The sequence below is a fragment of the Tupaia chinensis genome, unplaced genomic scaffold, assembly GCF_000334495.1.
Source record: "Tupaia chinensis unplaced genomic scaffold, TupChi_1.0 Scaffold000609_1, whole genome shotgun sequence".
Classification (NCBI taxonomy): Eukaryota; Metazoa; Chordata; class Mammalia; order Scandentia; family Tupaiidae; genus Tupaia; species Tupaia belangeri.
The window spans coordinates 2,130,464-2,155,728 of record NW_006160128.1 but is presented as its reverse complement, the minus strand read 5'-3'; the positions used below and the strand labels follow the sequence as shown (position 1 = coordinate 2,155,728).

At 38.4% G+C, this 25,265-nt stretch overlaps 1 protein-coding gene across 1 annotated transcript in view; it reads left to right on the top strand.

Moving 5' to 3' along the window:
- Positions 1-25,265, top strand: part of RAD51B (RAD51 paralog B) — a 646,490-nt gene that overhangs the window by 186,039 nt on the left and 435,186 nt on the right. The gene's annotated exons all lie outside the window — the stretch shown is intronic.

The window sequence follows — 25,265 nt, the reverse complement described above, 5'->3', positions numbered from 1 at the left end:
CATTAAAGCTAGTACTTGGGATCTGGATTGGTTGGTTAGCTGATTCATTAATTCATTCAGCAAAAATATGTTGTTGATATTAAAGCTTATTATAATATTATAATTAACTATTATTTTACTATTTCAGGGCCCTTGGTGAGCATACCATGAACTTACTGTTGTTACAATTCCAAATAAAAGTCAAGGATCTCATTTCTCCATGGGTCTAAGAAAGATTAATAGTGATGTCTTTGGTCTAACTTTTGATAGGGACAGAGGGTTTGTGCTAATCCTGGGCCGACTAAAAGCATCTTTTATTGACCTACCTGTCATCATAATAAGTAAAGAGAAAACAGATAAATTCTGGATTTTTAAAGTATATGGAATTAAATCAAATTTGCTGGATCACTGTCATTTTCTATGTATTTATCTCAGAAGGGTTTTTCGTTTGCCCTTTGTTTTAGAGTTAGCCTCTTCAACTCCTCTTTGTCTAACAACTTTAAATTTCTCTTTTTTTCCTCTTCTTTGTCTTTAACTGTTGGAGACTTTCTCATGCTGTAGAATTTGTGGCTATCAGTTATTCCAGAAAAGCTTCTTGTGTATTAGCACTCTTACGGGGTGTGTGTGTGAGAGAGAGAGAGAGAGAAAGAGAGAGAGGAAAGGGAGGGAGGGAGGATAGTGTCTAAAGCAATTGTGCTGGTGCTTTTTTTTTTCTTCTGCCCGAGAGAAGCTTCAGATGTCTGTCTGGCTCTGGATTAGTTGCTCTATGGGCGTAACTAAAGAAGGGGGTTAGCGTGGGGGTGTAGGCAATTAAAACTTTCAACGGGCATAAATGCCTTTCCTAATTAACTGGTGGGGATGGAAAATAAAATACCTTCTTAGGCTTTATTTCTGTTCTCCCTTTAAAAGTCTTCTGAGGAACTGGAGTTTGCATCCCTTAGGAAGGGCAGAACTTTCAAAATAGCAATTCTGAATAAAATTTTTAAAAACATTTTTCATTTTTTTTTCTATTTTTTATGAACTTTTCATTTGAAGTCTGTATTCGATTTTTCTCGGGCCACCTTAGATATATCCTCTTCCCATCCTCACTAGTCACTCCAATTTTGAAGCACCCAATTCTCTGGAGTATTAATGGAGACAGTTCAAGTATCTAAGGGCTATGTTTCCTTTGTTCGAACTGCTTTTGGTCCTTGCTGGGAAATGCTCTGAAAACTGAACCAGCTACTGAACACAAAGGCCTACCGGTGTTGTCCCTCCTGGTAACGTACTGTGTGATTTGTTCCCACCTCCTGTTCACGACTCATTAGTCCCGAAGTACAGAAAAGGTTGCTCCCCTGGAATAAAAGGAATGGACCTTGCTCGGAGTCCTTTTTCGCCTTTTCCTGTGTTTTATTTGGGTGCACTCACAGATCTCCATCTTCATTAGTGACCCAGCAGGGGGCCGGCACAGTGCTGAGACTAGCTTTTGCTGGATCCCTGGGGTATATCAGAGACCTCAGAACTCAATACCCCCCTATAAAAATAAAATACTGTGCTTCAAACGACCTTTTGATGGAACAAAGCCATGCGTCCCAATCTGCCTAGGCCTCTCAAATTGCGGTTCCTGCCAAGAACCTCTTTTGCATTTTGTATCCCTCCACCCCCCACTTTTTTCCCTCCTCTGAATGTGGGTCTTTTGCTATCCTTGTGTGTCAGGTGAATGTTCCTGTGTGTGTGTGTGTGTGTGTGAAAATGCAGGCTTTGGCAAAGACCTTTTGGTATTTAAAGTGCACTTCAGGGTAGTAGTGTTTTGGGAGAGATGTAGGCGACAGACATTTGTGGACTTTCAGGCCTCAAGTAGTGTTATTTAAGATTTATAGTTAAAGTTTAGAAAAGTAAGTGAAACTAGAAATGTTAAAAACAGCAATCTACATATTATAATTCAAGTTATTTTTCTTGATTTTTCCAGAGTGGCCAAATTATTGTCTTATTTAAAACTTAAGTCCCTGGAGACCTTTCCTTTCCTCCAGACCCACATGTGTGTGAACTCTAATAAGGTGTGACACTAACATGGTCATAGTATCTACTGAACCTTCCAATTAAGCACTTGCAGTACTCAGAGCATTGTGTCTTGCTAAGCTTCCAGCATTTATGTACTACAGTTCTTAGCAACTGAATACTGTACTGATTTTTTAAGACCACATGAGAAAACAAAAATAGAGGCCTTTTTTAAAAAGAATTATTTTATTATTTAACTTTATTTATTTATTTTAATTTAACCAGAGAGAGACAGAGTGAGAGAGAGAGAGAGAAAGTAGGAAGTAAGCCGTCAGGTCTGGGACTCGAATTGTGGTCAGCCAGTTACCTTAACCACCATTCTACCTGCTGGCCCCCATAATAGAGGCCTTTTTTGGTTGAATGACCAGCATCACCTTAGAAAACTCAAGTCTCTTATCCTTTGATCATTGCTACTTCATAGTTAAAACAACAGGGTAAGATTAAATTGTCCTAAATTCTTTACATAAAGTTTCAAAATATATTACTGTTGCATTCAGATAATACTTTTAAGACTGTCTGAAATGCTTAAGGCCTTAGTATGAAGAGAATGTTCACTTATGTAAGAAAAATTCCTTTTGATTCTTTAGGAAAATAATTTGCATGGGCAAATGCATGATGTTATTTTTGGTTTGTACTTTAGGTTTGCAAACTTGCCCTAATTTTCTATAGAAAGTGTATGGTAGACTATTTTTCAAAATGTTTATAGAGATAAGAGATATATGTTCATATAGTTTGGTTCTATATGATTTTATAATACATTAAAAGAAAAATGAGATCATCTCTTCCTCCCTGCTACTACAGAAAATGATGTGAGCAACATCCTGATACTCTCTAAGGTATGTACTTGGGAGTAAGACTGCAGGGTGCTTACAGTATATGTTCTGAGGGTCACAGAGTATTGCCAGATTGCTTTCTGGAATGCCAGCACGAGTCTGTATCTCACTAATAGTATATGAACACACCTGCTGCTCCACTTTCTTGCCAACATTTCATATGTTCAGACTTCCTCATTTTTCAAACTGATGGGTGTAAGTGGTATTTAATTTCAAGTTTCATTTCTCTGAATACTAATAAAGTTGCTTGCTTTTTTTTGGAGAGGTTTTTGCTGTAGGGTGCGTGTGCTTACTAGAAAGAGAGAGACAGAGAGACAGAAAGCAAAAAATCACCCCTCGGGGGGATGGCCACTTTGCAATTCCTTCTCCTCTTGGGATCTTGGGCACACATGCATACACGCCCGGCATGAGTTTAAGCCACCAAGTCTGGGACTCAAACCGCAGTCAACTACGTGGGAGTCCAGTGACATTATGCTATCTTCTAGTCCCCAAAGTTGCTTACTTCTTTATATACCGATTAGCTAGTTAGCTTTTTTCTATCATGACTTGAGTTTTTTTTTTTTTTTGTGTGTGTGTGTGTGTGTGTGTTGGGGGGGGGGTTCTTGCTAAAGGGCACATGCATTCACCAAAAAGAGAGAGACAGAGAAACAGAAAGCGAGAAATCACCCCCTGGCGGAATGGCCATGCCATAATCCCTTCTCCTCCATTCTCCTCTCAGGATCTTGGGCACACATGCACAGGCAACCTGGGTGAGTTTAAGCCACCTGGTCCAGGACTTGAACCATGGTCCACTACATGGGGGTCCAGCGACGTAGCCATTATGCCATCTATTGGTCCCATTATCATGACTTGATTTAAGACTTAATGTAGACTTTAATTTTGTATTGTCAAACATTTCATGTAAAAATTAAAGCTCATAGATTATGCTTTTAGAGTCCAGGGCCACAGGGTTATGCTCTGACTTTTTTTTCTCCCCGCTAGTCATCTTTACATTTATGCTTTAATCTTTCTAGAGGTTACCTTTACCTTTGGATATAGCAGCATTGTTTGAAGTAGCAGATCCATGTTTTGGAATATAATGCAGTGGTTTAGTATGAACTGGAGAGCCATCGTGGATGCATTTTGAAGAGAATATTTACTAAAAAATGTAGAAGGCCATGCATAGTGCATTGCTATTTATGAAAATTTAGAACACACACACACACACACACACACACACACATACACAACAACATTTTGTGTTTTTAATGAGACAATCCACATTCAAAGACAGATGCAAGACAATTAATTGTTTGCTTATGTAGGAGTAGGAGAGATGGGGAGTGGAGAGAAAAGGGGGAAATGAAAAAAACAATAAATTAAATCAAGAGAGAGTTCTTGCATAGACTGATAATAATCATATACCCTGGACTAACCTCGTATTAACCCAGTGATCTGGGGATAGAGTGAACATGATTTAGGAGAGGTGACCAGAAAATAGGTTACCTATGAGCCAAAACAAGATTAATTGAAGAAAAGTGGAAAGAATATATTTCAGGCATTATAATTTACAAGCAAAATGCCTGTAAAGAAGAAAAATCCTCCTAAATAACCACATCTGGTCATGCTTTTTTGGCTTTTCTAATGCTTTTTTTTTTTTTTTTGAGAAACAGGAATTTCTCTCCCTCTTTTTTTCCTTAGGTGAAGATATCTGTCAGAAGGGAAGCAGATGTTTCTTTTCAAGTTTTCAAGTGCGTGTGTACACCTGCCTTAAGACAAAATGAGTAGTTACTATTGAGAGTAGGATCTGGTTATTTTTTATGTTACTTGTTAAATTAAAATTCTTTTCCTGGCAAGTATAGGTTTATAATTAAGTCATTTATCATAAGTGCTTTTTTGGCTACATCTTAAGTTTGATGATATACAGAAGCAATCCATGGGTAGTTACTTAGAAATGAGATGAATGAGTTATTTTATTGGCATTTATCATTTGATGTGTAGGTTCTTCCTCTTTATACCACACATTGAACACTGATTAATTATAAGCAACTGAAGAAAGGCCAAAAAGAAAAGGTCTCTCAATTTATTTTCAATCCACCAATGCTCTTGAGCAATATTATACACTCCCACTGAAAGAAATTGTGGTCTCTTGGGGTTATCCTCAGTTATGTTACAGGATAAAGAAATCTTTGCTAGATATGGATTCCATATTTCTCTTCCTTCAGTTTCATGTACACTGTATTTTTGCTGAACTAGGTTTATCGTTATCTAACAAGCACCCTCTCCATTTATTTTTCTGCCCACATACTCAACTCTAAATCAGCACTTCATAATCTTTTTGCATTGCCAGAGGGCACACGTTCCCTGCACATGAATGCAAGAGATCCACAGAGAGAGAGAGAGAGCACGAGCGCACGCAAGCGTGCGTGTGAGTGAGTCCAAGCACCCAGAATGGGACATCATCATGCTACAATCCTTTTTCCTCCATTCTCTCTTCTAGTCAGGCTTTTGGGCACATATGGACATGTCCAGCTGTTTTTCAAGCTGCTGGGATTGGGTTTCCAGCTGTGTGGTTGGCTCTGTGGGATCTGATTCCCTGTGCACAGCACTTTATCTCTGTGCTAAAGGGCCAATCCTATATTTATCTTGTTTATTCCACATTACAACCTGCACATTATACATTTTTTTAAAAACACTCAGAAAGCTTAAGTAAGTTTTCTAGGCTCACGCAGCAATAAGTAACAAAACCAGAATCTGATGCCAAGCCTAACTGTAAAGCCTATCATTTTTCTGCCTCCCTACCTCCAACTCCTTTTGCTATTAAATCACTGGCCTTTAATGATGAAGGTTTTAATAAACAGCTGAATGAAATAAACTTTTCTGAGGTTAAATTTTTATCGGGAAGGCCACCTAGTATACAACAGCACATTGTCTTTGGAAGGATCTGAAGGTGAAATTATTCTCAGAACTCAGATCTGAAGATGAAATTCTTCCCATAACTCAGAACTAAAAATCATGTGGTTATTATGAATCATACACTTCATTGTATTTTTTACTTTACTCTGGTTACTAGGAAGGTTAGAACCAAATTTGCAGACCATCTACCTCTAAGAGTAGGGGAGGAATAAACAAAGCGGGTTTGAATTCTCTTACTCGTAGCATTATTTTCTTTTCCATATTCCTCTTTGATCTCACATTTCTTTCTTTTTTTTTTTTTAAAGGTTTTCAGTATATTTAAAAATTATTTATTTAATTTTATTTATTCATTCATTTATTTTAATTTGACCAGAGAGAGACACACAGAGAGAGAGAGAAAGGGAGAAAGGAAGCCGCCAGGTCCGGGACTCGAACATGTTCGGCCATGTGGGAATGTCCAGCACCTTAACCACAATGCCACCTGCTGGTCCCCATCTCACATTTCTTTATTATTTATTTCATCTGTATTAAATGAGTTTTCAGAAGCTGCCACAATTTATTTTGCTGATGATGGACATAGATATACAAATAGCATACATAAAGGCAGTTAAACTTCCCAATTTGATAGTTAACTCATGTTTCTCCTAGGAATGTCACATGTATATGTTTATCTTTCTCATTTATTTTCCTCTTTTTTTTTTTTCCTTAACCGCCTACTTATCCTCCATTGTTTATTATGGATTTATCTCTTAAATAACTGATGTATTAGTAACATTTTAGAATTGTTGAGTATCAATATAGAGAGCTAATTTTTTTTCTTTTAAAAAAAATTTGCCCAAGGGCTCATGTACTTGCCAGAGAGAGAGAGAGATAAAAAGAGAGGGAGAGGGAGAGAGTACCTCTTAATGGGACATGGTCATCCTTTATTCCCTTCTCTTCCATCCTCCACCCTGATAGAATTTGGGGCATGCACACATGTATGCAGTGTGTTTTTCAAGCTTCAGGGGCTGGGATTTGAACTGTTTGTTCAGCTGTGTGGGAACTGGATGCCTTAGCCATCAGGCTAAGAAGCTGGCCCTAGAGGCCATTTTCTTAGAAATTAGTCTCCTTTTTTTATTTTTAAATTAAGTATTTTATTCATTGTCATTGTTTTATTTGATTTTTTTTTGAAGTTGACCAGAGAGAGACAGAGAGAGAAGGAAGTGAGAAAGCAAGCTGCCAGATCCAAGACTTGAACCACAGCCAGGCACATGGGAGTCCAGCTGCCTTAACCACCATGCCACCTGACGGCCCCGAGAAATTAGTTTCCTTTTAATTTATATTTTTCTGAGTTAGTATGTTTTAGTGAAGTTATACATTTAATTTTTATGAAAACATTTACTTCCCTAAAAGATACTTAATTTGAATAAATTTGTTTAAAAGTTTATTTACCTTATTTGTGATAGAGAGTTTAAGTATACATGAGAGAGAGGGAAGAAGGGAAAGGGAGAGAGAGAGCTAGAGAGAGACAGAGAGAGAGGCAGAGAGGCAGAGAGGCACTGACCCTTGACAGGGTGTCGTCATGTTGCAATCCCCCTTTCCTTGTCCTCCAGCTTCTTAGGATCTTGGGCACATGTGCATTGTCCAGCATACTTTAAGACTGATCCAGGGATCCAAATTCATGGTTAGTCATGTGGCTTCCGGCACTGCAATTCAGTTTTCTATCAACTGTCCTATCAGGCTGGGCCATAATGTACACACATTTTCATCTGAGGAGAAGAATAGGGAAATTTAGATTCTGGAAGAGACACCATTTAGAGACGTTTCTGAGAGTTTATCTAGAATGGAATGACTTTTTCAGCTCGTTTTGATGAAATAATAGTTTTGACTATTGCCTAAGGGCATCTCTTGATTGAGTGTTCCATTGATACTTCAGACCATATATCTTTTTCCTCCACGTAAAGTTCCTACCATTTCTCTCTCTCCCAGTCCATTTTCTATTTTAGCAAATGGCACTGTTCTACAGATGGTCACCAAACCTCGTACGCGGCGGGCATGTTAGACTCCTGCCATGAGTCAACCAGTTCTTTGCATTTTACCTACTCATAGTTTTAAAGCCAACCTTTTCCCATTCCTACTGCTATTCTCCATGTTTTGCCCAAAGCCTTGCCCAAGCAGGCAACCAAGAATTCTTATATAGTGAAGAAATGAAGAAAAAAATGGATGAATGTAGGGATGTTTTGTTTTCATTGTATCTCTCTTGACTACTGCTAAAACTTGTCTTCCTCTGTTCTGGCCCCTTCTAGTCCCTATACTACAACATTGTCAGAATAACATTCCTAAAATTCAAATCATATTCTGTCATTCTCCTTAAAATCTTCACGGACTCCTTCCAGCTTCCAGGATTAAGTTTAGTTTAGGGCCAAGGCTTTTTATGGTGGGTCCCCTGCATCCTTCCTATCTTCCTTCCCACCATCTCTCTCTGCTGACCCTGCTGTTCCAGTGTGTGGCTACATACTTCCCTTTGCCCCATATGCTCTTATTCTGCAGAACACCTAACTGAAGTTTCACTGAGAGGACTTTACTGCCTTTCCCAGACTGAGTCAGAGGCTTTCCTCCTTATTCTCTTATCCCTCTATGCATGTTCTTACAACTCTTCCTGAATTATGTAGGGGCTTTTTCTCAATTTGCTCCTGGACAGTATTCAACATTTAGTGAATAACTAGTGCTTCATTGACTGACTATGGAATAGAGTAAGTCTGTATAATATAATATAATATAATATAATAATATAATATAATCCAGTCTAGCCATTCATTCACTTAATAACTATCTGTTGAGTGCTTACTGTGTGCCACATATTGTGTGAAGGCTGGAGATACAACAGCAAACAAAACGGTACTTGTCCAATTAAAAAAGTAAGCAAATAAACATAAATGCTAGGCAGTGTAATGTGTTACAAAGAAAGTTAAGAGGGATAAGGAAATAATTGAGCGTACAGTGAAGCAAGGCATGCTTAAAGAGATCTTTGAGCAGAGACCTGAATGAAGAGGGGCTATAGACAGGCTTGGGATGTTGGGGAAGGGTGGTACTGGGCAGAGAGAGCAGCATTCCTGTGCACCTTTAGATCCCAGGCCCTATTCTACGGGCTCTAGAGACAGCAGTGGACAGACTGTTAATCATCAACGTTATTTATTGTTTGACTATGCAGTCTATTCTTTATTGGTATTACATGCCATAATACAGAACTCCTCCTCCTCCCTTGTTTTCTTTTTCTTTTAATTTGCTATAGGGCACATGCACTAACCAGAGAGAGAAAGTCAGGGAGAAAGTGCCCCCCATCTCTTCTCCTCCATGCTCCTCTTGGGATTCTGGGCACTCACACACATGCACCTGGTGTATTTTTCAAGCTGCTGGTCCAGGCTTTGAACCACTCAGTTGGTCATGTGGGATCCAGCTGTCTAAAGCTCTGTGCCACCTACTACCCGCCTGCCTTCCTTTAATCGCTTGATTTTCTCAAGTTGAAAAGTCCCATTATGATAAAGTGCTTTTGTCTTCCCTATTTACTTCATCATTCCTACTCTTTCTTGCATAAGAGAACCTAATCATTTCCTATCGTTTAGAGTCCCCTAATACAGTTCAGGGGACAGATTCCTAACCTATTCAGAGATGTGTGAAATTGTCTTATGTTTTCATGTTTTTGAGACTTGATCTGGTGGCAGATTACATGAACTTTCCTGCAACTAGATAAAGATACCACCAGTTTCCCTTTCTCAGTCTCCCAACCTAGCCTATGACCCTGATTAAACTTTCTTAGACATTTTGGCTAGAGTAACAACAACAAAAAAATCATATTTTGGATACTATTCCTTACTTCATCACCCACTTCCCACAGTTAAGTCTGTTGGGTGGCACAGTTTCCCATTTGTAAGTGGGGCACCCTTTCAGTTAAGTAGTACAAATAACATGTTTAAGGAAGCCCCCATGCCCTTGAAGAATAGCAGCTACAGGAACATAGAATCCAAAAAGAGAAAAAAAAGAAAGAACATTCCTGAGAAAACTGTGTAAATTTGCAAATTCGTTGTTCTCTGGTGGCAGCTGACAGGTGGAATGACAACCCAACCAAATAACACTAGGCCCATTGTAATGGGAGGGAACTTAATATTGTTATTGTTTCGCTTAGATGAAATTGGTGTGAGGCCATGCCAGCTCTGGTATTGAGAAAGCCCAGTCGAGCAGAAGAGTTTTTAGTTTCTGCATTTAGAGCTGCCAAACAACTGAGGAAAACCGATTAAATCTGGAAGGTGGCAGCTCACTGGACAGGCTTCTCCAGGCACCTTTGAGGAGAATCAAAGATAAATAAATATCACATTTTATGAGAGGAGTTTGGGGTGAGAGGCAGTACCTGGACAGGAGTTAAAATTTCAAAGGGCGAAGGACTTTCTCTTTGACTTTCTTCCTGCTCTGACTCTTGTCTTATGACTTCGTTCACGCTTGGATTAGAGTTTGCCCGGGTAAACATGTGTGCATTTGATGTGAAAGGAAGAAGATAAAAGTTTATTTCCAAAGACCTTAGCTGTAGAGAAAAACACGATCAAATACAATTTTCTTTGTTAGGAAAAAAGTTGACTTAAAAATGTGTAAATCATATCATATACTCATTCACCTATTAAACATATAATAATGCTGGCTTATTGTATAGAGGTTTAATTTTGAATGTCTAACTGTTTCAGGAGAGATTTGTGACTCTCAGTATGGCTGCCGCTCAGTAGATCAGAATGTGGTAGTGTTCAGTGAGGTGAGGTGGGGTGGTACTCCTCTTACTTGCTGGGCACAGTCCTTGATCCTTCATCCTTCATTGTGTCTCACTTTGTTTTTTTTTTTTAAATTTAATCTTTTTAGTTTTTCGCCATAGGGCATGTCCACTTGCCAGAGAGAGACAGAGAGAGGGAAAGTGAGAAATCACCCCCAAGGGGGAATGGTTGTGTCACAATCCCTTCTCTTCCACACTTCTCTCAGGATTCTGGGGATGCATGCACATGCACCCAGTCACTGGGTCTGGGACTCAAACCACATTCAGTAATATCGGAGTCTAGCACCCCAGCCACCAAATTACCTGTTGGCCTTCCTCACCTTTTTAAATTTTTTCTAAAGAATAATTTTTATTTGCAGTTGACTTACCTCAAAGGGGTTGTAGATATTTATTGGTTAGAAATAACATTATTTTCATAGACGTATAAGGCCTTCAAGATAATTTGGGCCACCTCTGCCATTTCACGTTGAATAAACTGAAGTCCAAAGTTTAAATGACTTGCTTAGGGCATTCAGAGTATGCAGGGGCTCTACCCAGACCCTGACTCCCACACTCTTTTCCTGTACCAATGCATGTCTTTTGAGTTGCTTAGAGTTCAGTATTATATACAGAACAGAGAACTGCATCAATTTACTTCATTGACTTATGAACTATAAAGATAATTCAGTGAATTCCCTGTGTAATTTAAAACTTCATGTGACTCACCATAATAGTCTCAGTCTCTTTTTCCATCAATCTTTTATTAGAAACTTGAAATAAATTACCACCTTAAGTTTCAGTGTGTTGCATCTTCCACCTGCCATAGAGAATATGGTAGTAAAAAGAATAAAAGGAAGTGGCCCCCTGGGCTAGCAGGCGGCACAGTGGTTGGGGTGCTGGATTCCTACATGGCCAACTGTGGTTTGAATCCTGGATATGGAGGCCTTCTTTCTCACTTTCCCTCCCTCCCTCCCTCTCTCTCTCCGTCTCTCTTTGGTGAGCACATGTGCCCCATAGCAAATTAAAAAAATAATAATAATAATGATAAATAAAATTAAATAAATAATTCTTAAAAAAAATAAAAGAAGAAGTGGCCCAAAGGCAGGCAAGCAGAAAGTGAAGGACAAATCAAAAGTATTAGCTGCCAATAACCGAGGTCCTAAACTATTGTTCGTATGGCTATAGTATAGATCGCTGTAACTATTGTTAGTGTTTTATGTCCGTCTCTACATCTTCCAGGCATTGCTCATAGTGTGTAAAGTTAATTTAAAATGATGGTACAAATTCAGGAAGGAAAGCTTCTCTTGATTTCTTAGAGGTAGACTGAATAAGGATTGGTCCTTGCTCCTAAGACAAAGGAGAGGAAAATATATTATTGTCTACTTCAGACAGAGCACTTTAGACAGGGATCAAACAATTTTTAAAAAAATGAATTAAAAAATGGGGGCTGGTGGGTGGCATGATGGTTAAGGGTGCTGGACACCCACATGACCGACTACTACTGCCAGACCTGGCAGCTTGCTTTCTGTTCGAGTCCCAGACCTGATGGTTTGCTTTCTTTCTTTGTCTCTCTCTCTCTCTCTGTCCCTCTCTGATCAAATTAAAAAAAAAAACTAGTAATAAAGTTAAATAAAAGAATTTTTTAAAAAACAATTTAAAAAAGGCGTTAGGATCAAATTACTTTCCAAATGAAAGATACTTTATAAATGAAAAATATAACTAGTTTGCCTGTGAACATGTAGGGAATTTTTCAGATTCAGTATATTTTGTTTCCTATCAGAAGCGCTAGTTGGCACTTGTCAGTATTAGGGCTTAGTTTGCCAGGCCCACCCTCCTGCTGTGTTTGTTCTAGGGAATAGAACTCACCCTGTCACAGTTTTCAGAAGGGCTGAGGTAACCTCCTTCAGTGTGACACTAGTACTGTTTATGTTGGAGACAGATCCCAGAAACTCAAGGTAACAACGTATACTGAGTGAGAGAGTGTATCCGGGAGATTTTTATGTGGCATTTTTACTGCTAACGATCTACAGAAGTTTAGTATTTAGTGCCAGGTCAGGCTTAGGGGGCAGTTTCTATTTCTGTGTGACTTTGTAAGGTTTAAAAGAATCAGCAAAACTTATATAACAAATAATAGAGAATAAAAGTTCTGACTTCTATAGACCCTTGCAAGTACATGAAGGAAGACAAACTGCTTCTAGGTGTTTTGCTTTGTTTTTATAAAGAGCTTTTACAAAAAGGATTGTAGGTTCTTTGAGCAAGGCCTTTGTTGTCTAAAGTTTCCGAAACTTTCAAATCAGTAAATACTGTTTTGACCAATTAAAAAGGTAGGTAAACTGAGAAACAAAGCACTTATAAAATAGGCTTTGGGTTATGTGGACCAAAACTAAGTTCTGCATCTTAAAACTCAGTCATCTGGACAAGAACAGCAGTGCAGTGGGAAAAAATGATGCTTGGCAAGGCTGACCCGTATGGGAACATAACAGGTTTCCCTCCGGAGACCTCCCTGGTCAGGAGCGTGCCATGATCTGAGGCTGGTGAAGGTGGAAGTGATTCCAGACGTCAAGACCCTACCTAGGGGTTCTCTCTCTCTCTCTCTGTTGCTATCACTCATGAAAAAAAAAAATTAAAACAACAGCAACAGTTATCTAATCTTTCCACTCCACTGCATATCCCACAAACAGTAGTTCAATAAAATACTTTTTGGGACCAGCAGTTGGCGTAATGGCTTTGTCGCTGGACTCCCATGTCCTGGACCCCGTGGCTTAAACTCATGCCAGGCATGTGTGCATGCGTGCCCAAGATCCTGAAAGGAGAACGGAGAAGGGATTGCGGCGTGGCCATCCCCCCCGAGGGGTTATTTCTTGCTTTCTGTCTCTCTGTCTTTCTGGTGAGCACACGTGCCCTATAGCAAAAACCTCTCTCCCCTAAAGGAAAAAAAAAAAAAGTACTTTTCATCACCGCAGAGTCTCACCAAATACAGTGGCTTTGGAGCAGAGTTATCTCTGGACTTTGTTGACATCACGGTTCTGCTCATGTACCAATGAGTGAATATTGGTCTGCATGATTCTTTTAAGTAGATTTCATTCACTTTTGATAAAACCAAAAACTTTCCCTCTTAATGAGATATTGTTATTCATTAATTATGCAGAGTACAGGTTAGGGCTTGTTAGCTCTCTGAATCTTGTGGTTCTCAATTTAGAAAATTAAATCTGTGATTTTACTGTGCATGCACAGGAGTTAGCTGAATTCATAAGGTTCACGCTTTATTTTTACTCATTTTCTTAAGAAAACAGATGTAGCTATGACTGCTGAGTCTTGCCCAGGAGGCAGAACTATTTGTTGTTTTGGATGAGAATAGATGAAAATCCCCCCCCCCACCCCGCCCCCTTTCCTGGAGTGATTGGAGTTTCAGATTGACACAGTGAGAGAAACCTTAATAGTTTGTTAAAGTTTGTGAGTTCTTCACATTAAACAAAATTTCAAGATGTATTTTTTTCTTTTGAGAAAGATGTTCTAAGAATCTACTAGGAGAGAGCAGTATTTTTAAAATCATGAAAAGAACAAAATACCAGTCTCTGAGTGGTAAGAATTAGGACTAGCTGTGCTAATGACTAACTTCAGACAATTTGCCTAATTAACTGAGCTTCAGTTTCCTCCACTGTGAAACAACTCTGCAACATTGCTTCAAGCTCCTAGGTTCTCTAATTACTCTGGTACAGTCATATAACTAAAGAATTTAGATACATGCATAATTTATTTTGTATTAAAGGAGATGGCTTACATTTACCAATGGTAGAATTGATGTTTCTTTTGTGTATGTATGATTGGTTATGCAAGCTGATACATGCAAAGTTTAGGTTGTTAATAAGAAACAGTGCTTTCTTTTGAGGATGATTGCTATAAGTCTGTGAGCCAGAGAGGGAGAATTTTATATTAATTTTACATACTTTTGTTGGCTTGCTTTCTAAATAAGTCCTTTTTTTTTTTTTTTAGATTTTCTCTATAGGGCCAAGCTCTCACTGGAGAGACAGAGAGGCAGAAAGTGAGAAATCACCCCCAGGGCAGATGGCCATGTGACAATCCTTTCTCCTCTATTTTCCTCTTGGGATTTTGGGCACACATGCACACATGGCCAGCCTGAGTTTCAAGCTGCTGGGTTCGGGACTTGAACCGTGGTTGACCACGTGGGAATCCAGTGCCTAAACTATCATGCCACCTGCTGGTCCTATGCATTGTTTAAAAATTCTTCAAACCAATTAGTAATGACTAGTGCCAAAGTTAAAGTGTTTCAGAGTCTTATTGCCAGGTCTTAAATGCAAAACAGTAGCTCCCACTTAATCTGTTTAGAAGATAAAACTGCAGGAACTGAGAAGGTAGTGAGCTGAAACATCAGAAGGCAGTTTTAGAGGCTGCATATAGTATTTGCACTTAAACTTTGGTTTGAGCATTAGTTTCTGTCATATTTTCCTATTTTTACAGATGTTTATGTGAGGTTTTGAGGAACTATAAGAACCCAGAAACTAGATGTTTCTCACCTGGCATATTTGATGTTTTCTTAAAAAAAAAATCTTTTAAAGTTTTTTTTTTTTCCTTTCTAAAGAATAAACTTAAGGAAGTTTATAGAAAATAACCTAAGGAACATTTCATTCATTCTTTAAAAAATTAGAGTACCCTCAATTTTATTAATATAATCTATATAAAATAGACATGGGGGAGCAGAAGGCATTGTAGTGGTTAAGGTGCTGGTCTCCCACATGGGTGAATGTGGTTCACATTCTGGACCTAGCGACTTGAAAATCATGCTGGGCATGTGTGCCCGCATGCTCAAAATCCTGAGAAGAGATTGGGGGAGAAGGAATTACAGTGTGGCCATTCCCCTAGGGGGTGATTTCTCACCTGTTGCCCCACCTCTCTTTGTCTCTGATGAGCTCAAGCACCCTATTACATTATATATATATATATGTGTGTGTGTGTGTGTGTGTGTGTGTGTGTGCGCGCGCGCACGCACGCGCGTGTTTATGTGTATATATTAGACATGATAGGTTTTTACATTTCTGGCAGTTCTGTGAAATCATGAACATTTTCTGTTCAATATCTGGTTCAAAGTTTTATAGTCATTTTCAGATTCTATAAAATCAAGTAAGCAAAAGTTAATTTAAAGATGAACTGCAATAATTTGTGCCACATTGGAACTGTTAAAGTTCTCCTTTGTTCTCATCAGATTTGCATTGTCTCTGGCTTAATTTTCTTGTATTTCTATTCTCTCCAGGGTATGATACCACTTAAATTAAATTTACTTATTACTTCATTGGACTATTAAGCTATTTATGTTAAAATCAGTAAATCTCATGATGATAACTGTTGCTGCCATTTATTACTCCCTTACTTTTGCTAGATATTACATGAGACATTTTGTTAATTCATTTAAAAAATATTCATGTATTGCCTTTTGTGCTCCAGGAATTGCTCCAGGGGCTAGGAATATAATACTCTCTTGTCTCTTGATAGATTAGAACTATTATTTTCTTCATTAAGATGTTTATAAATATTCAGGGTTGGTCTGAACATGCTTGACTATGGAAGTTGTTAAGCTGACAAGAATATAGCATAGGATGTGAAGTCTTTAAGTAATTATTCTTTTTTAACCTGGTACTTCAAGAGAGCTATAGGAGACACGAAAACCTAATACTTTGAATGTCAAAAAACATACATTGCTCTCTTTGCGGAAGAAGCAGACTCAGGTGGCTCGGAGCTCTGGCAGCCAGCTCTACTCCTGACTCACTGCTGTTCGCTCTCACAGAGGAACAAGCCAGTCAGGAAGCCACGCCACAGCCATGGCTTTTAAAGATACTGGAAAAACACCCGTGAAGCCAGAGGTGGCCATTCACTGAATTAGAACTACTTTAACCAGCCACAACAACATAAAGTCCCTAGAGAAAGTGTATGCTGACTTAATCAGAGTTGAAAAGGAAAAGAATCTCCAGGTGAAAGGACCAGGACCAATTCAGATGCCTGCCAAGTTTCCTTCGTCTTTTGTTGCAGACTTTGAGAATCACTACAAGAAAAACACCTCATGGTGAAGGTTCTAAGACTTGGGATCTCTTCCAGATGAGAATCCACAAGCGACTCATTGGTTTGCACAGTCCTCCTGAGATTGTTAAACAGATTACTTCCATCAGTATCGAACCAGGAATTGAGGTTGAAGTCCCCATTGCAGATGCCTAAGTTAACTATTTTAATAAATTGATCATCTATTTAAAAAAAAATACATTGCTTAGGAATAAATTTAACCAAAAAATTTGCAAGATCTGTACAGTGAAAACTATAAAACACTGATGAAGAAATTAAGGAAACCTAAATAAATGGAAAGATGCTTATGTCAAAAATATTGTCAAGATGGAAATGCTCTCTAAATTGATTTATGGATTCAACACAATCCCTATGAAAACCTCAGCTGATACTAAATGTATTGGGACCTAGAACAGACAAAAGGAAAATCTTTAAAAAAAAAATGAGAGAATTAAGTTGGAGATCTCACACTTTGCAATTCCAAACTCACTGTAAAGCTACAGTAATCAAGACAGTATGATATTGCATAAGATAAAATATAGACCAGGGGATTAGAATCGAGAGTTAGAAAGTAAACTCTTTCACTTATGGTTAATTGATTTTTGTAAAGGGTGTCAAGAAAATTCAATGGAGGAAGCACTAGTCTCTTCAAAAAGTAATACTGGGACAATTGGACAGACACATTCAGAAGAATGAAGTTGAACTCTGATTTCATACCATGTATCAATCTGACTAGACATTTAAATGCAAAATGTAGAACTGTAAACCTCTTCAAAGAAAATGTAGATATAAATCTTTTGACCTTGAATTAGGTGATAGTTTCTTAGATACCAGAAACATAAGTAACCAAAATAAAAATGAATTAAACTTGATTAAAATTAATTTTTGTATTTCCAAGTATACCATTAAGACACTGAAAAGAAACTCCACAAAATAGAAGACAATAACTGCAGCTCTTATATTTGGTAACAATATAATTACTAGAACATATAAAGAACTCTTATAACAATAAAAAGACAAATAACTCAAATATATCAATAGACATTTTCCCAAAGATGATATACAAATGGCCATGAGTAAAGTGCTCAAGAGCATTAGTCACTTGTGGAGTATGAATCAAAACTATAATAAGATACTACCTTATACCACTAGGATAAAAAAAAAGAATTGGCTAAAATGTGCAGAAATTGGAGCCCTCATACATTGCTGGTGGGACTGTAAAGTGGTACAGCCTCTTGAGAAAGGCTGACATTTCTCAAAAAGCTGGACATAGAGATACCCATGACCCAGCAATTTCACACCTGGATATATATCCAGATCAATTAAAAATGTATCCACACAAAAGCTTGTACATGAATATTTATTTTATAGTGGCATTATTTTTTTTAAAATAGTTATCTAATTTTATTTATCTTTTTTTTTTTTTTTAATTTGCTTCATGGCCCATGTGCTCACCAGAAAGAGACAGAGAGAGACAGAGAAAGGGAAAGTGAGAAATCAAGCTGCCAGTTCTGGGACTCAAGCTGTGGTTGGCCATGTGGCAATCCAGTGCCTTAATCACCATGCTACCTGCTGGCGTCTGCAGCATTATTCTTTATAGCCAAAAAAGACATGAAAGTGGTATATCCATATAGACTAATATTACTTAGTGATGAAAGAAAGAAAATAGTGATACATATTTCAACATGGATGAACATTAGGTTAAGTGAAAGAGATTAGCCACAAACAGCAACATATTATATGTTATATGATATTATATTTTATATTATATAGATTAGATTAGATTAGATCATATCATCATATCATTTCTATAAAATGCCCAGAACATTCAAATTCATAAGGACAAAAAAAAAAAAAAATAGGTTAGTGGTTTCAGGATCTGTAGAGAGAGAGGAATAAGGAATGACTACTAAATGGGTATGGGTTTCTATTTTAAGTAAGGAAAATGTTCTGGAATTAGATGTTGGTGATGGTTGCAAAGCTCTGTGAATATATGAAAAAACACTGAATCATATTCCTTAAAGGGTGATATGTGAGTTATATCTCAATTGAACTTTTAACATGTATTTAAAAAAACTTATTACTTTGAAGGTTTGAATTCAGTCTACCACTTCAATGATCTGTTTCTATGTCTGGGTTATTTCAATTCAAGTACAACGTGATCTAGACCTTTATTGTCCATGACAACCTCTGATTTTTTCTATTTTTATCTGCCTGTCTTTTGCCCTACTTTACACTAGTTTGCCTTATTACACACAGGCAGACACTGATACAGAACAATATGATGTCATATTTCCTTCTTGATCCCCTTTTAAAACCCTTAATGTTAATATTAATTTTTAAACCAAGAGTGGCATATTATTATAATTACATCATTTGGAAATGTGTTTATTTTCAAGAATACGGATTTGATTTAGAAACTTTTTTTTTTTTCATTCTCTGTTATTCATGGCACTTGATGGCCACACACTTGAAATGCTCTTTGGCCAGAGCACAAGAGCCTTGGGAGGTGAGTGTAGAAATGATTCATGGTTTGATAAAATGCAGACAGGTTGAATATGACTTTTATAATGTGGCTGTGAGCCCAGCTTATGGTATGAATTCGTACATGTCTCTTTCTTTTGTAAACATGGGATTGAAGTGGGTTTTATTTCTTGAAAACTCTGGCATGGTGTTAGTGAGAAGTGTGAGTGTCCTTCCCAAAGCATTATATAACAGGAAGCAAAGTTTTCTGAGGGAAATTAAGGAGCTTGGTAAAAAGAGAAGATAAAATCTGTGTTGGAGGAAGTTGTTTTCCATTGGCGTTTGCAGTGCATTTTTCCAGGAGTGTGCCTGGGAATCCTCTGCTGTCGTTGCTAGACAATATTCCCTCTTATTCAGGATGATTGGATAGAGAAACCAGTTATTTGGGGCCTGGAGTGTAGACAGCAAGGAGCCATGGTTCTGAATACGTTGTTTGGCCCAGACAGTCTTTCTAGTGTTGCAAATACAGAATTGGTAGAGAAAGGGTCGGCAATAGTACTTGATGATCCAAGGCATTAGTGACATCAACTTTATTTTCTAGTCTTACCTGTTAAAATAGATTACATTTAGCTGCTTGTCACATTGTATCCTCCCAGTTAGTGCTTGCCAAACCTATCATCATACTTGGAGAGAATTCTATAAGGGACCTTTAGTTTCCAGTCACAGTTTAATTGTTAATTTTAATAAACTATTTTATGCATTGGTCCTCCTCATTAGCAACTTTCCCTCTTTGCCTCTTAAGAGTTCTGCCCAATTCAAGTGATAGCAACCTCCAAATTTAACTACCTTAATCCTTGACTAAACTTCTAGTTGCTTCCCATGGCCACAATGTAAGACTGCGTATTTTAAAAACACGTTACACTCTCCTTTTCAAAGTAGTTTTGAATCCAGATAAATAGGTAGCACTTAAAGTAGAATAGAGCTTTTAAAGATAATAGGAATGAGCATCTTAAATAATAGCCATTTGTTCACTTGAGCTTCTAAAAACAGTTAAAAATTATTTTAATTATCATACCATCTCAGGGTTAGATGGAAATCTTGAGATATCATCACCTCTTTCTTCCTAGCAGAATACTTTAGCTAAAACATCCTAAGCAATGAACAATCTTCAGTAATTTTTTTGTTTTGTTTTAGGTTTTTGCCATAGGGTATGTGTGCTTGCCTGAGACAGAGAGAGGGGAAAAGTAAGAAATCACCCCCTGGGGGGGGGGGATGGTGACCCGACTCCTTAATTCCTTCTCCTCCATTCTCCTCTCAGGATTTTGGGCATACATGTGCCTGACGTGATTTTTAAACAGCTGATTCTGGGACTCAGACTGCGGTCAGCCATTTGGGAATCCAGCCCCTTAATCACTATGCTACTGGCTGGCTCTCGATATTAAGTAATTTTAAAAACCTTCTAAATGGATCACTCTTTCAAAAAAAAAAAACATTTAATAGATACAAAAATGAAAAGTTAGGGGGAAAAAAGAGGTCACTCATTCCAAAATTTACCAATTTTCACTTTCAGGGAAATTATGTTATTAAAATTTTAAAAATTTCCTTCAGTTAACTCATTTGTTTTTCTCTGTTATCATATTAGGTAAATGTTGAAAATTTTCACCCTTAATATGAAGCAAGTTGTTCTCTACTTTACCCTAGGTGTTTCTTCCCTAATAGAGAAATCGTTCAGACTAGTGAGTTCATAATTACCCTTGAGTTATAGCCTCCATGACTTCACTTTGTGGTTGAACTGAACGTAGATCATAAAGAGAACTCTGGCTTTATTACGTGGGTAGATACTGACTTAAGTACTATCAATAGATTAGATGCTAGGACCAAATTCTACCCAAATTCATATTTAGACACATGCCATTTCCAAGCACTATCGCATGTAGGAGTTACTGAGAAATTGGAAAGGTAAGCCCACTGTGTCTTCTGTAAAAGGTGGATATGTAAGACAGGGACAAAGCTATCTACAAGGGAAAGCAAGCCTGTTATTGGAGGTACCCCATGGCATTCAGGAACCTGGTGGGTTAGAAACTGAGAGAATGGTTCAGTGAGCCTAAGACAGGTGAGAAGTGGAAGATGAGGTGATTAACTGTGTCAAAAGAAATGGAAGGGGGGCCACCAGGTGGTGTGGTGGTTAATGTGCTGGATTCTCACATAACCCACTGCTGTTCAGGTCCTGGACTTGGAGGCTTAAAAAATCATACAGGGTGGGACCAGCAGTTAGAGTAATGGCTATGTCACTGGACTCTCATGTAGCTGACCATGGTTCGAGTCCCGGACCCAGTGGCTTAAACTCATGCCAGACGCATGTGTGTGCGTGCCCAAGATCCTGAGAGGAGAATGGAGGAGAAGGGATTGTGGCATGGCCATCCCCCCTGGGGGGTGATTTCTCGCTTTCTATCTCTCTTTCTCTGTCTGTCTGGTGAGCTCACATGCCCTATAGCAAAAACATCTCAAAAAAAAAAAAAAATAATACAGGGCAAGGGGCCCAGTGGTTGGCGCACATGGGACCAGCTGTTGGCGTAATGGCTATGTCACTGGACTCCCATGTAGTCAACCACAGTTTGAATCCTGGACCTGGTGGCTTAGAATCACACTGGGTGCATGTGCATGCGCGCCCAAGATCCCTAGAAGAGAAGGGATTGTGGCGTGGCCATCCCCCCTGGGGGGTGATTTCTTGCTTTCTGTCTATCTGTCTGTCTGTCTCTCTCTCTGTCTTTCTGGCAAGCCCACATGTCCTATAGCAAAAACTTCTCAAAAAAAAAAAAATCATACAGGGCGCATGCGTGTGTATGCCCAGAATCTGGAGAGGAAAATGGAGGTGAGGGGATTATGGCATGGCCTTCTCCTGCTGGGTTGTGATTTCTCGTTTTCCTTCTCTTTCTCTCTCTCTGGCAAATGCAAGCACCCTATAGCAAAATTTAAAAAAAAAAATAATGGAAGGGTATTCATATTATTCCATAATCCTCTCTTCTTACCCTTATACTTAGGTAAAGGAACAAAACTGAATCTCCTCTTCTCATGTCTGTCTCGGAGTTGTCTGCAGCCTTAGATGGAGAGGAAGCAAGGAGGAATTACCATTTCAGTTCCTTATTTTAGATTTTTGGGTCCTGAAGTATTATTGTTTTTTTCTGAGCAAAAGAAGAGATAATTATGGCTACTTATTGAACACAGAACTCTGTTAAACCCTTTAAGAATGCAATCTAATCTATATACCTCTATTATATAAGTGTTTCTCTATAAACAAATATATGTACAACACTTAGAATAGTGCTTAAATATAATTGTGATCAAAATAAAACAAGAGCCCAATAAATGTTGTTATTAATACCCATTTCAGAGGTAAGAGAACTATGCTTTAGAGTGGCATTGGTAGAATTTAAATTCATGTTTATTAAGCTCTAGGGCCCATGACTTAAACTTAACTATTATGTAATATTGTATCTCCTTCCAGAATTCCACTTTACAAAAGTCTTCCCTGATATTCTCCTGTGTATGCATTTTAGGAATATACTTGTTTTCGAATTCTGCATTCTCACTAGTTCTAGTTTGTGAGTCCTAAATTCCTGTCCCCACCCTGCACTTATCCCTAGAGAATTCATTCTTCAAATGATCAAGGTCTGGACCAAATTTATTTAGTGAGAATGTGGAATTTTTCCTATAAGATTTTAAAAGGACAAGTATGATAATTACATGAAAGGATCTGTTTAGGCTCTTTTTGCATGGTAGGGGGTGGACCAAATAACCTTTGGATCACTTCCACTTGTATAATTTACCATTTCGGCAGGACAGCAACATTTCAGGCCAAAGTTCAACTTTTTTTTTTTTATTATTAAATTCTTTTATCATTGCCAGGAAACTAGAGAAAATGAATTCTTCACAGTATGCTTGTGCATGCAACTTGAAACGGTTTGCACACTAAATGAAATTAAATGAAAGACAGCTGTTTGGAAAGAGCTGTCAGAAACTGATTGGGTTCTATTAGAGAATAGAGGCTGGGAATAAGTTTTCAGAAACAGGATATCAGTGGTTTAAAAAGCAAGCAAATTTACATACACAAAAGCTCTCATGTGGTTGTGCTGTTGCATGTCTTTTCAGTTCATCCATTTAAAATTATTATTTGCTCTCGGTGAGTAGGTGTCTGCTTTCAAGGCTTCTTTCCACATATCAAATGTGAGGCAGTTTTTTCTTTCCTGAGAAGTAAATACAGAACAATACCACTACAATGCCATCCTAAGTACTTTGATTTGGGTTAAACGGAAAATCCAGTTAATGTTCACCAAACCACTTCCTTTACCCAGTACATCTCTGTTCTTGCCGAAGTACAAAAGGGGAAAGACCACTTCGGTCAGGTTGCCAGAGGTGCCACCAAGGTCTCCTGAAATGTCTGCCAGGAAGAAGGGAGTAACTGCTTCCCATACAGACTCAAAGCAGATGGTCACCCGTGGTGACAAGTATTATACGATCAAGCCTCTGATTGGTGATGGTAGCTGGTGCTTTGCATGTACTCAAGTTGTGTTACCTGTGCGACACTCCTCCCTCTGCCCCAGATCTCACTGCTCATTGTTGAGGCATGTGTTCCTGTGGCTTACCCTAGGCCCTTCTACTGCTAGAAAGCTTCATTCTGCTATCTTCTAAACCTCCTGCCAGAGGGGAACTCATAGTAGGCCCTCTGGAAGACCCTCCAGCAGTAGGTGCAATATTATACATGGAACTGCCTTTAAAGGAATTTCGTAAAAGCCTTTTGGGGTTTTAATCTTGAAATGTAGCGTCCCCACAGTATAACCTTATGCAGGAAATTCAGTTTGCATTCAGAGTTAGGAATTCTAGTATGATGTTGCATTCAAACAATTTTAGTCTCTGGAGCCTCTCCTTGTACTGAATGTTCATGTTTTCAACCCAATTTAACAGTAGTCTCCCATAATTCATTGAGGCCCAATCTCAGCATCCTTCTGTTGAGATCTTGCATGCGATCCCCTCAGCACCTTCTTTATTTTTTATGATCTAGAATATAGACCCACAGGCCCTTCCTTGGTTGAGATTAGGAATCACATGATTCATTGGGTGCCTATTGTAGCTCCCAACTTTCTCCTCCACCTAACCTTACCACAGAATAAATCCTATTACTGACCCTGGAGTATCTGAGCCCAGGTCTGTAGGTGACTGGCAAATGGTAACATATCTAGTTTCCTAAGCCAACCGCATGGACACATTTCTAATCTGAGTCATAGGAACATCCCTAGAGGTCCTGCTATTTCCTATTCATAATGTCCCACTTGGAAATGAGAACAAAAGAATAAAATGTCATTCATTGCTGATTTAAAACTAGCCTTTTTTTCCATCCAGGAGAACCGTGATAACAAATATTAATACATCTTGATTATTTTCCCCACTGCTCAGATATAATTTGTACATAATCATTCTTTCCTGCCATGTGATGCCCTATGCCACCTTCACATTCTGCAGAGTCCATACCAGCAAGAAGCCCCTCATCAGATGAAACACTGTAGCCATTGTCATTAAAATAGAAAACAAAGGGCCAGCAGGTGGTGTGGTGGTTAAGGCACTGGACTCCTACATGGCCAGCTGGGGTTCGAGTCCCAGACCTGGTGGCTTGAAAAATCACACGGGGCACCGTTTGTGTGTGTGCCCAAAATTCTGGGAGTAGAATGGAGAAGAAGGGAGTGTGGTGTGGCCATCCTCTTGGGGAATGATTTCTCACTTTCTCTCTCACTGTCTCTCTTTGGCAAGTGCATATGCCCTGTGACAAAAACGTAAAACCTAAAATAAAATAGAAAACAAGACAGTCATCCATTATCACTAATAATATGAGTGAACAGGTGACCTCCCTATGATCACTGAATAATTCCTGTTCTCGGTATAACTTCCAAAGAGTAGGTGGGGTAGGCACTAGGTCAGATGCATCAGTAAGATTTCCCAGCTCTAGAAAAAGACTCTAACTAAAGCCACTTTTACTATTGAAAGAAAGCTGTGAACTTCCTGGTCATTTTGTTGGTGAGAATATTTGTTGCTTCATTTCACAACTGCATCTGGTGACCCTTCTGAATGCTTTCTTCCTTTCCTTCTCAGTTGAAAATAGATATGAAAATTATTCATTTTTATGATCAGGAAGTTCATGAACACTCATTCCATGAGTGTCATGGCTA